This window comes from Papio anubis, chromosome 7 (genome assembly GCF_008728515.1).
Source record: "Papio anubis isolate 15944 chromosome 7, Panubis1.0, whole genome shotgun sequence".
NCBI lineage: Eukaryota > Metazoa > Chordata > Mammalia > Primates > Cercopithecidae > Papio > Papio anubis.
Window position 1 is genome coordinate 100719334 of NC_044982.1, and position 14913 is coordinate 100734246.

The window sequence follows — 14913 nt, forward strand, 5'->3', positions numbered from 1 at the left end:
AGGTGTTCTGTTTTAGATTCTTTGACAATCCTGCTGATCATTTTAAAGTGAAAGTCTCATCATGGTATTAGTTCATCTCTAACACCTCCCCAATACTTGTTCATCTCCCTTTTTTTTTTTTTTTTTTTTTTGAGACGGAGTCTCGCTCTGTCGCCCGGGCTGGAGTGCAGTGGCCGGATCTCAGCTCACTGCAAGCTCCGCCTCCCGGGTTCCCGCCATTCTCCTGCCTCAGCCTCCCGAGTAGCTGGGACTACAGGTGCCCCCCACCTCGCCCGGCTAATTTTTTTTAATTTTTTTTTTATTTTTTAGTAGAGACGGGGTTTCACCGTGTTAGCCAGGATGGTCTCGATCTCCTGACCTCGTGATCCGCCCGTCTCGGCCTCCCAAAGTGCTGGGATTACAGGCTTGAGCCACCGCGCCCGGCCTCCCTTTTAAATAGAGAAAAAAATAGCAGACCTCAGACCCAGAGCCTTTGATAGACTACAGATTCTAGCTGGGCTTAATCATAGTGTTAGGTTTTCATTGTATCGTATCTTCTAATTGTGGTAAATGTGATGGTTAATTTAATGCATTGACTTGATTGTGCTACAGAGTGCCCAGATATTTGGTCACACATTATTCTGGGTGTATCTGTGAGAGTGTTTCTGGATGAGATTAACATTTAAATCAGAAGACTAAGTAAAGCAGATGGCCTTCCCTAGGTTGTGTGGGCCCCATCCAATCAGTTGAAGACCTTAAGAGAACAAAAAGGTTGACTCTCCCAAGAATAAGCAGGAATTATTTCTTTTGGGACTACCTTGAGCTGGGACATTGTGTTTTTTATTTGTTTGTTTTTTTTTCTTTGCCCTTTAGACTGAAACTACAGCATCAATTCTCCTGGGTCTCCAGCTTGCTGATTAAAGATGTTGGGACTTGTCTGCCTCCATTTAAAGAGTTATATAAAGTGTCTTTAGTCAATATATTTATTCAAATTAAAAAGAGAGCCTGTTTTTGAAAATATATTAAGTAAATGATAATAGAGGTAGGAATGAATTTGGCAATCAAGCTGAAAAGAGTTTGGGAAATACAGAGGTTGGGAGAGGGATACAAAGAGCTGCAGAGCTTTGCAGGAAGAAGGAAAGGTCAAAAATGCAGAGGCTGAAATCCTGAACCCTTGTGCTTCTCTCTGGGGCCCAGGGAGGGAGGCAGGGATGACAAGCCAGGGAGTCTGGGTGCTGGGTCTAGAGTGTTTAAGGCAGCTGAGTGGCTGGTGTTGGGGTATACTGACTGCTGTCACAATCTCAAAACCTCAGCAATTGCACCCAATCAAAGGTCATTTCCCATTCACTCACAGCATGTTTGTTTAAAGGTCAGTAGGGGAGGGGATGACTCTGCTCCATGGCATTATTTGAGGGCCAGACTTCACTTAGCGTGGGCTCCGCAGAACAGCACATCCCATAACGCTTTCTGCAATCGTGAGCTTGTTCTCTACCTGTGTTGTGGCGAGCAGGCGTTTGAAATGTGGTTAGTGCAACTGAGGAGCTGAAATTTTAATTTTCTTTCCTTTTTTTTTTTTTTTTTGAGACAGAGTTTCGCTCTTGTTGCCCAGGCTGGAGTGCAATGGCGCAATCTCGGCTCACTGCAACCTCCATCTCTGTGTTCAAGCAATTCTCCTGCCTCAGCCTCCCGAGTAGTGGGGATTATAGGCATGTGCCACCACGCCTGGCTAATTTTGTATTTTTAATAGGGATGGAGTTTCTTCATGTTGGTCAGGCTGGTCTCGAACTCCCAACCTTAGGTGATCCACCCCCCGCTTCAGCCTCCCAAAGTATTGGGATTACAAGCATGAGCCACTGTGCCTGGCCAATTTTTAATTTTCTTTCATTTAAAGTAATTTAAATTGAAATAACTGCATGTGGCTAGTGGCTACTGTATTAGTGCAGTCTAGAGCCTCGTCCTCATTTACAATCATCCATTTGGATAGATATAGAGATAGATAGAAAGGAGAAGAGGGGGACATGAGAGAAAGAGAGAGAGAGAGAGAGAGAAACGTTCGGGGGAGGAAGAAGAAAGGGAGGAGAGAGAGGAAGACTGAACAAGTCTATGGGCTGGGCCTAGAGATGAAGTACAGAGGTTCTTCACTTTCTTACATTCCATTGTTGTCATATCAGAACAATGTCATATGGCTGTACTATATTCCAGAGTGATGTCCAGGTATGTGCCAGGAAGAGGACGGATAAGTTTGGTGAGAATCTAGCCAATCTCTGCCACCACAAGTCTGGCAGAAGAGAGTAGCAATATCTGGTGATAAGTAGTCTGGGGTGGGCACTGGGTGATAGCATAGGCAGATGGCATCAGAGAGGCTGGGCTGCTAGTGGCAGAGTTGTCCTGTGGCTGAGGTTCAGAGAGGGAATTAGCCTCTGGGTAGAAGGAAGCTATACCATGGAGAAAGTAGAGAACTGGGAGTATAGTTGCTTCTGAGACCTGGAAAAAGGATAGGCCGTGATCTCAGGAGCAAGGCAAAAGCCAACCAGACAGAGGCAAGGAACAGAGTAGGCTATTCGGCAAGGTGCCAGTCACTGAGTCATTGCACATAGGAGGGCTGCCATGGGCTCCTGATATTTCCCTTTCCCTTTGCTGTAGCTCCAAGGTGGGGATGGGCTGAGAGAACAGAAGGGACTCAGTGGGTCTAGCAGTGGGGAGAAGTGGGAGGTGTTGCAGGGAGTCAGACTGGTTATCGCAGAGTGAACTAAGGAGGGAAGAAGCTGCCAGAAGCTGTAGGAAAGTCATTCATTCATTGATTTAATCACCAATTCAACAAGCATGTGGAGCACCTACCATGGGACAGGTAGAGAACAGGAGATTCTGATGCAGTCATTTCAACAGTGAGATGTTTTTATACACTTAACAACCAAAACCATATACTCTTAGCTATTTTAAAACTAAGAAATGTACAAGCCAGACATCTTCCCTCCATCCCCAAACCTCGTCCCCTGGTCAACTCTCACCCCTAGGGTGAGAACCAGGGGTGGGAAGGGAGTTGGCTAAGGTAGGACACAAGGATTTTAAATGCTGATATGGCTGAGCCGAATCAGTTGCATTGCAAAAACTGCATGTGAACATGTCCTGCTTTTGCCAGGCACCGGCTAAGTGTGGGCAGTTTTGTGGAGGATGTGACACCTGAGCGGGCTTTGAAGGAGAGGTGGGATTTGACAGGTAGAGATGGAGGGGAGAGCAGTCTAGGCAGAGGATGTAGAATGAGCAAACTCACAGGGAGGAAAAGTGTGGGTGTGGGCACAGGAGACCAGAGTAGACCATTTGGGCAGAGGGTGAGTGGGTGCAGCGAAAGATACAGCTGCAGAGATTTGCTGGGGCCAGGTTAGGAAAGGTGGCGGATGCCAGGCGAAAGGGATTGCTTTTATTCTGGGGCCAGTGGAGGCTGCTGAGGGATTTTGAGCAAGGTGGTGGCATAACCAAGCTCTGGAAATGTGCAGGGCTGGATCAGGGAGAGGGACAAATAGTGTCAGACATGATAGGAGCCTTTTGCAATGCCCTGGAGAGGGTCCTAGACAGCTTGGACCCATGTGCAGGCAGAGGCCATCGAGAGGGCTGTGTGTGTTGTGTTTCTGTGTGTATTTGTGTGTGCATGCATGTGCATGCGCAGAGGAAGTGGGGAAAGGGGTTAGGAATTAAAGACTCTAATGCAGGATTTGGTTTCATAGCTCAACAAATATGTCTTTGTGTCTACTCTGCTTGCTCGGACACGCCTGGCTTTTGGTTGTGCGGACAGGTCAAGAGAGTGGGGGCATTTCACACATCATCATCCTTTTCTAGAAGAAAAACTCAAGGAATGTGCTGCTTGCTTAGGTGAAGTGGTGGCCACTGCTGATTTCTTCTGAAACAGCAACTTCAATCTGAGAGAGAGGCTGCAGCTGAGATGGAAGTCCCATGAGTCTGTGTCTGAAAGATCAAGAAAGGGCAAGAATGGAAGGTGCTTCTCAGCTTGGGTCTCCATGGGAGCCACACCCAGGCTAAAGGAGATGAGAAGACAGGGGAAAAGAGAGGCTGGTGGAAAACAAAACAGCAGCAGTGGTGGCAACGGCACTGAGTCAGATGAAAGCACAGTGGTGAGCAGGTTAATTCCCCCTGGCTGTCTGGATGCCTGAAATGGAAGCATAAACATTATAGAACTGGGTATTTTGCATTACATTACAGGCCTGCCTATGCGGGGGGTTGTGCTTTTTAAGGGGGAATTTGGTGAGTCAATTTGAATCTATGACAGCAACCTGATTCTTTTTACCAATGCCAGCTAGGGGTTTGGAAAGGGAGATTTCCTTTTCTACCAAAGACATTCAGTGTGGAAACCCAACGCAGCAGAGTAATAGGCGTTCCATATAGGACTACGAAGGCAACAATTTCCTCATTGTGTGTATTTCCATAATAGCTACAAGAGCCTCTCATTCTCGCCCTATGTAAGTGCCCAATTAGAGAGATTTCAAAGAGGGAGAAAGTCTTCAAGGTACTTGGTTTTCAGGGCTTTTTTGATTTAGTTTTCATTTTTCATTGTGGTTTTAATCCCAAATGAAACTGGCAAGAAAAGGCAGCGTGCTATCTCTGCAAAGTTTATCTCCTGTTCATTCCGCTCAGGGAGAAGCTGGCAGAGCCTCCAGCAATCCCTCCCTTCTCCTGAGTGAGTGGGCTACAAATGCGTGGGCTGGGCTGGAGGCAGTCAGGCACCTACCCCTAGTTTGGTGGAGAAATCCTGGCCTGATGATCAACAAAGCAAATTTACCTCCTGCTTTAGCAACATCCATCCTGCCTCTGAGCTCACAGTGAGGAATCCAGACCTCAGAGCAAATTCTTACCAACATCCACAGAGTGCCTCTTGCAAGGACTCTCTTCACTTTCCTGCATCCAGTCCTCAGCATATTGACCAGTCAGAAGTGTGCCAATCATCTTTATCCACAAACATTTTACTCAAACCCCAGCTCTGCTCTGCGACTTTGACAATTTGCTTAGCTCTTCTAAGCCTCAGTTTCCTCATTTGTAAAATGGGGATCTGTAATAAAAATCCAGTTCCTGGGGCTGCTGTGAAGGCCAGATTGGTCCCTTTGGGGCAAATGACTTTAGGAGCTAGGGTCTGGTAAGGCTGGACATACCTCTGCTCTGAATGACTGTGAGGGAATGGGGCAGACACGAGATGGGTGTGACCTTTGCGTTAGCATCTGTGAGCTGTGAGACCTGGAGCAAGTTATTTCAGCTGCAGAAACTTTATTTTCTTCCTCTAAATAATGGGAGTAATAATAGCACCTAAGGCATAGGGTGGTGGGAGGACTGAATGTGACAGTTGATGTGCAAGAACAAGAGCTCACACTCACAGGGCACTCAGCACGTGGGAAGCATGGCTCTAAGCACTTTCCATTTGGGGCCAGTTGGCCAGGCAGGCATCCAACATTTATTTTGCACGTGTGACACCTAGCCCCATGCCAGGCAACTGGGACTGAATGAGGCACACGGCAGATGTGGTCTCTGCCTGCCCACGTTATGGGGCAGGGGAGGAGATGGGGTGACCAGGCACACGCCGTGAGGAGTGCTGCATGCTGCCGTGGTGGACGGGGTTCGCATGAAGGAGACTTATTGCCTCTGAGAAACTCCTCACCCAGCAGACAGGTTAAAGAGGTTGGAGTCTTTCTATGGCTGGGAGCGGCTGCCATTCACCTTTAGGATCTGGGACTCTGAGCAGGGAGGCTGGTCAGTAGGGCTGAAATGGGGCCTGCTCCTTGAGCAGGGTCTAAGCTGAGGAGCTGCAGCATGTGTGAAACACCAAGGAGTAACCCTCCAGGTGCACATATTTGAAGCTGCCATTTCCTTGGCTAAAGCTCCCAGCCTGGGGGGATCTTGTAGGGAGATACTGGCTGCTGTCACCCTGCAGATTTCAGGGAAGAGCAGGTGAAAGGGACCCCTGAGCCAGGGCTGATGGGCTCTCCAGCTACCCTTGAGCAGGCGTTTTGTAGCAAGTATCTCTTCCTGTTAAGTTTCCCTCCCAAACCTGCATTCCTAAGCAGCTCAGCATATGGACAGAATCTGCAGGAGGCGGGGGAAGTGGGGAGGGGTGTCCAGCCCAAAGCATGTCACAGATGCCCACGGAGAGCTGGGGAGGATTAGAGCGAATCATTAATTGTCATTAATATGCTGGGGCTTAACAGCCCTGGGTTTATTTTTACACTGAAGACCAGACGTGCCTTGCACATGTCCCTGGGTTCTGGGCTCTGGGGGAGAAGAGAAAACTGGTTGCACTTGTCATCTGCCAGCCTCTCCAGGATTGGACAGTGGACCTTCAGCTTGGCTCCACAGCCTGGCAGAAACCATGGCTTCCAAGGAGCCCCTCACCCTCCTTCTTTTTTGATTTTCTTCCTTCAAAAGGGCTCTGTGGCTCGTTGACCTGTTGGCCAAAGGCCTCAGGGATGAAGGGAGCAGTCCACAAGGAAGATGAATGACGTCACAGAAAAGGCCGCCATTCAAGGATTAAACTGCTACCTAGAAGAGTGTTGTATCAAAAGAAAAACCTTGGACCAGCTGTGGTGGCTCACGCCTATAATCCCAGCACTTTGGGAGGCCAAGGCGAGTGGATCGCCTGAGGTTAGGAGTTCGAGACCAGCCTGGCTAATATAGTGAAACCCCGTCTCTACTAAAAATACAAAAAATTAGCTGGGTATGGTGGCGGGCACCTGTAATTTCAGCTACTCAGGAGGCTGAGGCAGGAGAATTGCTTGAACATGGGAGGTGGAAGTTGCAGTGAGCCAAGATTGTGCCACTGTACTTCAGCCTGGGCAACAAGAGCAAAACTCTGTCTCAAAAAAAGAAAAACAAACAAACAAAAAAAAAAAAAAAAAAAAAAAAAGAAAGAAAAGAAAAGGTTTTACAGCAGGACTTTTATAGATACTAACTTCTATAGAAGCAAATGGACTTCTGGATCGCCTTTCCTTTCAGATAGTTATTGAAAACCCAGGGTTGACTCTAAAATTGATTTTGCAATCCTTATGAGAAGCTGGTGGCTCTTGCTGGAGACACTCATGTTAGCCAATATTGTCCTCTGAGGCTAGAGGCACCATGAGGAGGTGGGTATGGGGGTTCCATGAATCCTTGAAGAATTGTGTTGAGCCTTTACTCTGTGCCAGCACTGAGCTGGGCCTGTGAATTCATCACACTGAGCACACTGGTTGTGCATGGAAGGCTCCATCAGCAGAGAGCAGTAGGGTTCTGTCTTCCAAGTGGTAGGCACCCTGTTATCTCTCGTTTCCCCATACTTCTGCCAGCTTTCCTTCTGGGGCTTTTGTCCTTTTCCCATTTGCTGGCATTTGGGAGAACTTTGTCAGTTTCTAGGTGGTTGAATTAGTTTCCTGTGCCTGTTATAGCAAAACCATAAACTTGGTGGCTTCAGACAACACACATTGATTACAATTCTGTAGGTTAGAAGTCTGACATGGGTCTCACTGGATTGAAGTCAAGGTGTCTGCATGGCTGTGTTCCTTTCTGGAGGCTCCATGGGAGAACCTGTTCCCCTGCCTTTTTCAACTTCTCAAGGCACACGCTTTCCTTGGCTTGTGATTTCTTCATCTATCTTAAAAGCCAGCAATGTTGAATGGCTCCAGGCCTTTCCTCCACAGCCACATTGCCATTATTCTGCCTAGTGAGTTCGTCACTATTGTTTGGTAGCACTGCTAGTTGTTCCTCCTGCACCTGTATTTGTGGGGATGCAGGGCTCCTGGCACAGTTGGACAGAGGGTGGAAAACACCTTCATGTCCTGGAGAAGGAGCCCTGTGCTAGATATTGGGTGGGAGGTGGTGCCTTCTGAGATCCCTCCTGCTCCAAGGGCTGTGATTTTGATGACTCTGTGTTATGGACTGAATTGTGCCCTCCTCAAAATTCATACACTCAAGCCCTAACTCCCAATGTGATTATACTTGGAGAGAGTGTCTTTAAAAGAGGTCATTAGGTTACATGAGGTCATAAGGGTGGGCCATAATCCAGTATGACTGGTGTCCTTATAAGAAGAGGACTAGATGCCAGGGATGCGTGTGCACAGAGAAGAGGCCACGTGAGGCTACAGCAAGGAGGTGGCCATCTGCAAGCCAAGGAAACCAACCCCACTGACACCTTAATCTTAGACTTTCAACCTTCAGACCATGGGAAAATAAATTTCTGTTGTTGAAACCACCGAGTGTATGGTATTTTGTTATGGCAGCCCTAGCAAGTAAGATACCTAGGCTGGAAGACAGGATCAGTGTTCATCTCAGGCAACATTGCCATGTCACCTGGCTCAGTGCCTGTGGAGAAAGTTTACTACTGGCATTGCAACCTAATGGCTCCATTGATCTTTCCCCTCCCTCCCATCTATTTTCTGGGATCTTCTTTCATTCAAAGGTGAGTCTTTGGAACAAACATCACTCTCTTTGTCTGAATTCCTGTGGGTTATTTTCTGAGTTCTTGAAGGTTTATTGTGGTTCATTTGAGGGTATCCTTGATGAAACCAAGAATGACCCACAACTGGAAGTCTGCTGGATATGGTTTGTAGTGGAGAGAGTCTGGAGACCTTTGTGAGGGTCACTTAAAATACTTAAAACAACTGATTTCCTCTTGGATCTCACTTGTCTTACCTTGAAACAAAGAGGCAAGATTAGATCAGGGATGGCAAAGAGGTTTGCCAGTTCCAATTAATTCAGAGTGGTTGCCTGGGACCAGTAGGAAAGAATGCTACCCCCAATTAGTCATGTCTGCAAAGGGATGCAGGAGGAGAGAAAGGTAGCATATATTATCAAGTATCTGCCGTCTCAGAATCAGAGTCTTAAATTAAGGTCTCTTCCAGCTCCAAGTTTCTAAGACCCTTGTTGATCAAAGGTTCATGCAGACCTAGGATCCAAATGTTGCCTGGTATCTTGTCTGGAGTCGTACTTCTACCCTGCTGCCTTGGACCACCCACACTCTTGCAGTCTCCTGCTGCTTCCCTTTCATTGGCTCTCTCTCCTTGCTGGCACACGAAGTCCTGGGATGCCCATTCCAAGTTTTCCTCTCACTGCTAATTAAGGTATTTCTTCTGAGCCCTATTGTTTAACGACTCAGATTGCCCTTCAGCCCACATCCCCCAGACCCCCTTTGGGATCCAGCTCTGATTTCATTAAGATTTGTTCCGTTGCCAGTGGCCATCAGTGGAAGATCCGCTTTTGAACTGGAAAACCACTCAAACCTTTTGAAGTTCGTCCTCAGCAAAGTCCAATCAGAGGAAATGTAAGGGTTGTTTTTTTTTCTTTTAAAGCAAAGAGTGCTTTGTGTATGTGTGTGTGTGTGTGTTTCTCCCCCAAAGAAAGCATTTCAAATGCTCATTAGGCAAAAATATCTATTTTACATGCACTGTAATTGTTCTACCTAAGATGAAATATGTTATTTTTCTGAAGTAAAGCTACAGGCAGTTTATTAGCAGAGCTAATTAACCCACAATCAGGAACTGGCTCACCTCTAATCACAACCTGCCTGCATTCTTCACAGGCAATGTGGTAGTGCTACAGCACTTATATTTATAAATATGTGCAATGCAATATGAACTATATTTATGGGGACAGCATCAATTTTTTTAGCCACAAAAACTGACCTACCTAAAACAGATGGTGAGAGAACTGGACTGCCATTCTGGGGCTGGAGGTGGAGACTCTTCATCTCTTCAGCAAGAGCTTTTTTTTTTTTTTTTTTTTTTTTTTTTTTTTTTTTTTTTTTTTTTTTTTTTTTAAATCTATTATCCTGTTAGGCCTTTTCCTCCCAATGAGAATTTCCAAGTGAAGGGTTGTTAGTGCACTGTGTGTTGCAAGCCGGCTGTCTCCTGGTGGGTGGACGTCAGCCTTTTCTTCACCTCCCTCAGTTAGCTCCTCACTGCAGGGAATGAATGAAGGTAGCCCCAGTGAGGTTGGTAGCTGTCTTGGCCAAGGGAGATTGTCTGAGGAAGGTGGACAGGTCTGCTGGGGCTTGGGCAAGGGTCAAGCTGAAGGAATTCCTCCCAGTATTCAGGGAACTCTGCCAGTGAAGGCAGAAATTGTCCCATTGGTGGTAGGTAGCACATATTAGGTTAGTTTAATGGGATATCTGCCAGAGACCATGGAATGCTCATGTCTTGACCTGACGACGATGCTTTGGCAGGGTTTTAAGACATTGAATAGGAGTAGAGAACCAAGTAGGAATAAAGAATCACTTTTGCTGGACTCTATGACAAAGAGTGCCTTAAAGCCTGAATGCACATCTTAGGTGTTCACTAACTGTGGCCAGCTGAACAGAAGGCATTGAGAGAGAAACAGCCAGGTCCCAAGAGGATCCTCTGCATAGACTGGAGGGAAGAGGCAGCTGAGTGTAGACACACAATGATGCTGGGCACCCCAGTGAATGCTCTGTGCCCGGACAGATTCGATGGATATTTCTTCCTGCGGTGGAATGGAGTGGTTGTGAGGTAAGCAGGAAGGAAGATGCCAAGATAATCTAATTATTGATAAAAGTTATTGCTTATTTGATGAAAGGGGGGAAGGGAGGAAGGAAGAGAGGGAGGGTAGGAGGAAAGAAAGAAGTGACATTCAGAATCTAGTATGTGTCAAGCAATATGTCAAATACTTTTTTTTTTAATTATTATTATTTTTTTATTATTAAACTTTAAGTTCTAGGGTACATGTGCATAACTTGCAGGTTTGTTACATATGTATACTTGTGCCATGTTGCTGTGCTGCACCCATCAACTCGTCAGCACCCATCAACTCGTCATTTACATCAGGTATAACTCCCAATGCAATCCCTCCCCCCTCCCCCCTCCCCATGATAGGCCCCTGTGTGTGATGTTCCCCTTCCTGAGTCCAAGTGATCTAATTGTTCAGTTCCCACCTATGAGTGAGAACATGCGGTGTTTGGTTTTCTGTTCTTGTGATAGTTTGCTAAGAATGATGGTTTCCAGCTGCATCCATGTCCCTACAAAGGACACAAACTCATCCTTTTTTATGGCTGCATAGTATTCCATGGTGTATATGTGCCACATTTTCTTAATCCAGTCTGTCACTGATGGACATTTGGGTTGATTCCAAGTCTTTGGTATTGTGAATAGTGCCGCAATAAACATACGTGTGCATGTGTCTTTATAGCAGCATGATTTATAATCCTTTGGGTATATACCCAGTAATGGGATGGCTGGGTCATATGGTACATCTAGTTCTAGATCCTTGAGGAATCGCCATACTGTTTTCCATAATGGTTGAACTAGTTTACAATCCCACCAGCAGTGTAAAAGTGTTCCTATTTCTCCACATCCTCTCCAGCACCTGTTGTTTCCTGACTTTTTAATGATTGCCATTCTAACTGGTGTGAGATGGTATCTCATTGTGGTTTTGATTTGCATTTCTCTGATGGCCAGTGATGATGAGCATTTTTTCATGTGTCTGTTGGCTGTATGAATGTCTTCTTTTGAGAACTGTCTGTTCATATCCTTTGCCCACTTTTTGATGGGGTTGTTTGTTTTTTTCTTGTAAATTTGTTTGAGTTCTTTGTAGGTTCTGGATATTAGCCCTTTGTCAGATGAGTAGATTGCAAAAATTTTTTCCCATTCTGTAGGTTGCCTGTTCACTCTGATGGTAGTTTCTTTTGCAGTGCAGAAGCTCTTTAGTTTAATGAGATCCCATTTGTCAATTTTGGCTTTTGTTGCCGTTGCTTTTGGTGTGTTAGACATGAAGTCTTTGCCCATGCCTATGTCCTGAATGGTACTACCTAGGTTTTCCTCTAGGGTTTTTATGGTATTAGGTCTAACATTTAAGTCTCTAATCCATCTTGAATTAATTTTCGTATAAGGAGTAAGGAAAGGATCCAGTTTCAGCTTTCTACTTATGGCTAGCCAATTTTCCCAGCACCATTTATTAAATAGGGAATCCTTTCCCCATTTCTTGTTTCTCTCAGGTTTGTCAAAGATCAGGTGGCTGTAGATGTGTGGTATTACACACATCTGAGGACTCTGTTCTGTTCCATTGGTCTATATCTCTGTTTTGGTACCAGTACCATGCTGTTTTGGTTACTGTAGCCTTGTAGTATAGTTTGAAGTCAGGTAGCGTGATGCCTCCAGCTTTGTTCTTTTGACTTAGGATTGTCCAGAGAGAAAGGTCGGGTTACCCACAAAGGGAAGCCCATCAGACTCACAGCAGATCTCTCGGCAGAAACTCTACAAGCCAGAAGAGAGTGGGGGCCAATATTCAACATTCTTAAAGAAAAGAATTTTCAACCCAGAATTTCATATCCAGCCAAACTAAGTTTCATAAGTGAAGGAGAAATAAAATCCTTTACCGATAAGCAAATGCTTAGAGATTTTGTCACCACTAGGCCTGCCTTACAAGAGACCCTGAAGGAAGCACTAAACATAGAAAGGAACAACCGGTACCAGCCATTGCAAAAACATGCCAAAATGTAAAGACCATTTAAGCTAGGAAGAAACTGCATCAACTAACAAGCAAAATAACCAGTTAATATCATAATGGCAGGATCAAGTTCACACATAACAATATTAACCTTAAATGTAAATGGACTAAATGCTCCAATTAAAAGACACAGACTGGCAAACTGGATAAAGAGTCAAGACCCATCAGTCTGCTGTATTCAGGAGACCCATCTCACACGCAGAGATATACATAGGCTCAAAATAAAGGGATGGAGGAAGATTTACCAAGCAAATGGAGAACAAAAAAAAGCAGGGGTTGCAATACTAGTCTCTGATAAAACAGACTTTAAACCATCAAAGATCAAAAGAGACAAAGAAGGCCATTACATAATGGTAAAAGGATCAATTCAACAGGAAGAGCTAACTATCCTAAATATATATGCACCCAATACAGGAGCACCCAGATTCATAAAGCAAGTCCTTAGAGACTTACAAAGAGACTTAGACTCCCATACAATAATAATGGGAGACTTCAACACTCCACTGTCAACATTAGACAGATCAACGAGACAGAAAGTTAACAAGGATATCCAGGAATTGAACTCAGCTCTGCAGCAAGCAGACCTAATAGACATCTATAGAACTCTCCACCCCAAATCAACAGAATATACATTCTTCTCAGCACCACATCGCTCTTATTCCAAAATTGACCACATAATTGGAAGTAAAGCACTCCTCAGCAAATGTACAAGAACAGAAATTGTAACAAACTGTCTCTCAGACCACAGTGCAATCAAACTAGAACTCAGGACTAAGAAACTCAATCAAAACCGCTCAACTACATGGAAACTGAATAACCTGCTCCTGAATGACTACTGGGTACATAACGAAATGAAGGCAGAAATAAAGATGTTCTTTGAAACCAATGAGAACAAAGATACAACATACCAGAATCTCTGGGACACATTTAAAGCAGTGTGTAGAGGGAAATTTATAGCACTAAATGCCCACAAGAGAAAGCAGGAAAGATCTAAAATTGACACTCTAACATCACAATTAAAAGAACTAGAGAAGCAAGAGCAAACACATTCAAAACCTAGGAGAAGGCAAGAAATAACTAAGATCAGAGCAGAACTAAAGGAGATAGAGACACAAAAAACCCTCCAAAAAATCCATGAATCCAGAAGTTGGTTTTTTGAAAAGATCAACAAAATTGACAGACTGCTAGCAAGACTAATAAAGAAGAAAAGAGAGAAGAATCAAATAGACGCAATAAAAAATGATAAAGGGGATATCACCACCGACCCCACAGAAATACAAACTACCATCAGAGAATACTATAAACACCTCTATGCAAATAAACTAGAAAATCTAGAAGAAATGGATAATTTCCTGGACACTACACTCTTCCAAGACTAAAGCAGGAAGAAGTTGAATCCCTGAATAGACCAATAGCAGGCTCTGAAATTGAGGCAATAATTAATAGCCTACCAACCAAAAAAAGTCCAGGACCAGATGGATTCACAGCTGAATTCTACCAGAGGTACAAGGAGGAGCTGGTACCATTCCTTCTGAAACTATTCCAATCAATAGAAAAAGAGGGAATCCTCCCTAACTCATTTTATGAGGCCAACATCATCCTGATACCAAAGCCTGGCAGAGACACAACAAAAAAAGAGAATTTTAGACCAATATCCCTGATGAACATCGATGCAAAAATCCTCAATAAAATACTGGCAAACCGGATTCAGCAACACATCAAAAAGCTTATCCACCATGATCAAGTGGGCTTCATCCCTGGGATGCAAGGCTGGTTCAACATTCGCAAATCAATAAACATAATCCAGCATATAAACAGAACCAAAGACAAGAACCACATGATTATCTCAATAGATGCAGAAAAGGCTTTTGACAAAATTCAACAGCCCTTCATGCTAAAAACGCTCAATAAATTCGGTATTGATGGAACGTACCTCAAAATAATAAGAGCTATTTATGACAAACCCACAGCCAATATCATACTGAATGGGCAAAAACTGGAAAAATTCCCTTTGAAAACTGGCACAAGACAGGGATGCCCTCTCTCACCACTCCTATTCAACATAGTGTTGGAAGTTCTGGCTAGGGCAATCAGGCAAGAGAAAGAAATCAAGGGTATTCAGTTAGGAAAAGAAGAAGTCAAATTGTCCCTGTTTGCAGATGACATGATTGTATATTTAGAAAACCCCATTGTCTCAGCCCAAAATCTCCTTAAGCTGATAAGCAACTTCAGCAAAGTCTCAGGATACAAAATTAATGTGCAAAAATCACAAGCATTCTTATACACCAATAACAGACAAACACAGAGCCAAATCATGAATGAACTTCCATTCACAATTGCTTCAAAGAGAATCAAATACCTAGGAATCCAACTTACAAGGGATGTAAAGGACCTCTTCAAGGAGAACTACAAACCACTGCTCAGTGAAATAAAAGAGGACACAAACAAATG

The 14913-nt window shown here is 44.5% G+C and overlaps 1 long non-coding RNA gene across 2 annotated transcripts in view; it reads right to left on the reverse strand.

Annotated features, from left to right (window-relative positions):
- Positions 1 to 3976: 3976 nt before the first annotated feature.
- LOC103886003 overlaps positions 3977 to 14913 on the reverse strand; it is a 15362-nt gene continuing 4425 nt past the window's right edge. For both annotated transcript variants that reach the window (XR_001904552.3, XR_649373.4), the window contains 2 exons: positions 9631 to 9901; positions 3977 to 4141 (listed from right to left, as the gene is read on the reverse strand). This is a non-coding gene — a long non-coding RNA (uncharacterized LOC103886003). The remainder of the gene's footprint in view (positions 4142 to 9630; positions 9902 to 14913) is intronic.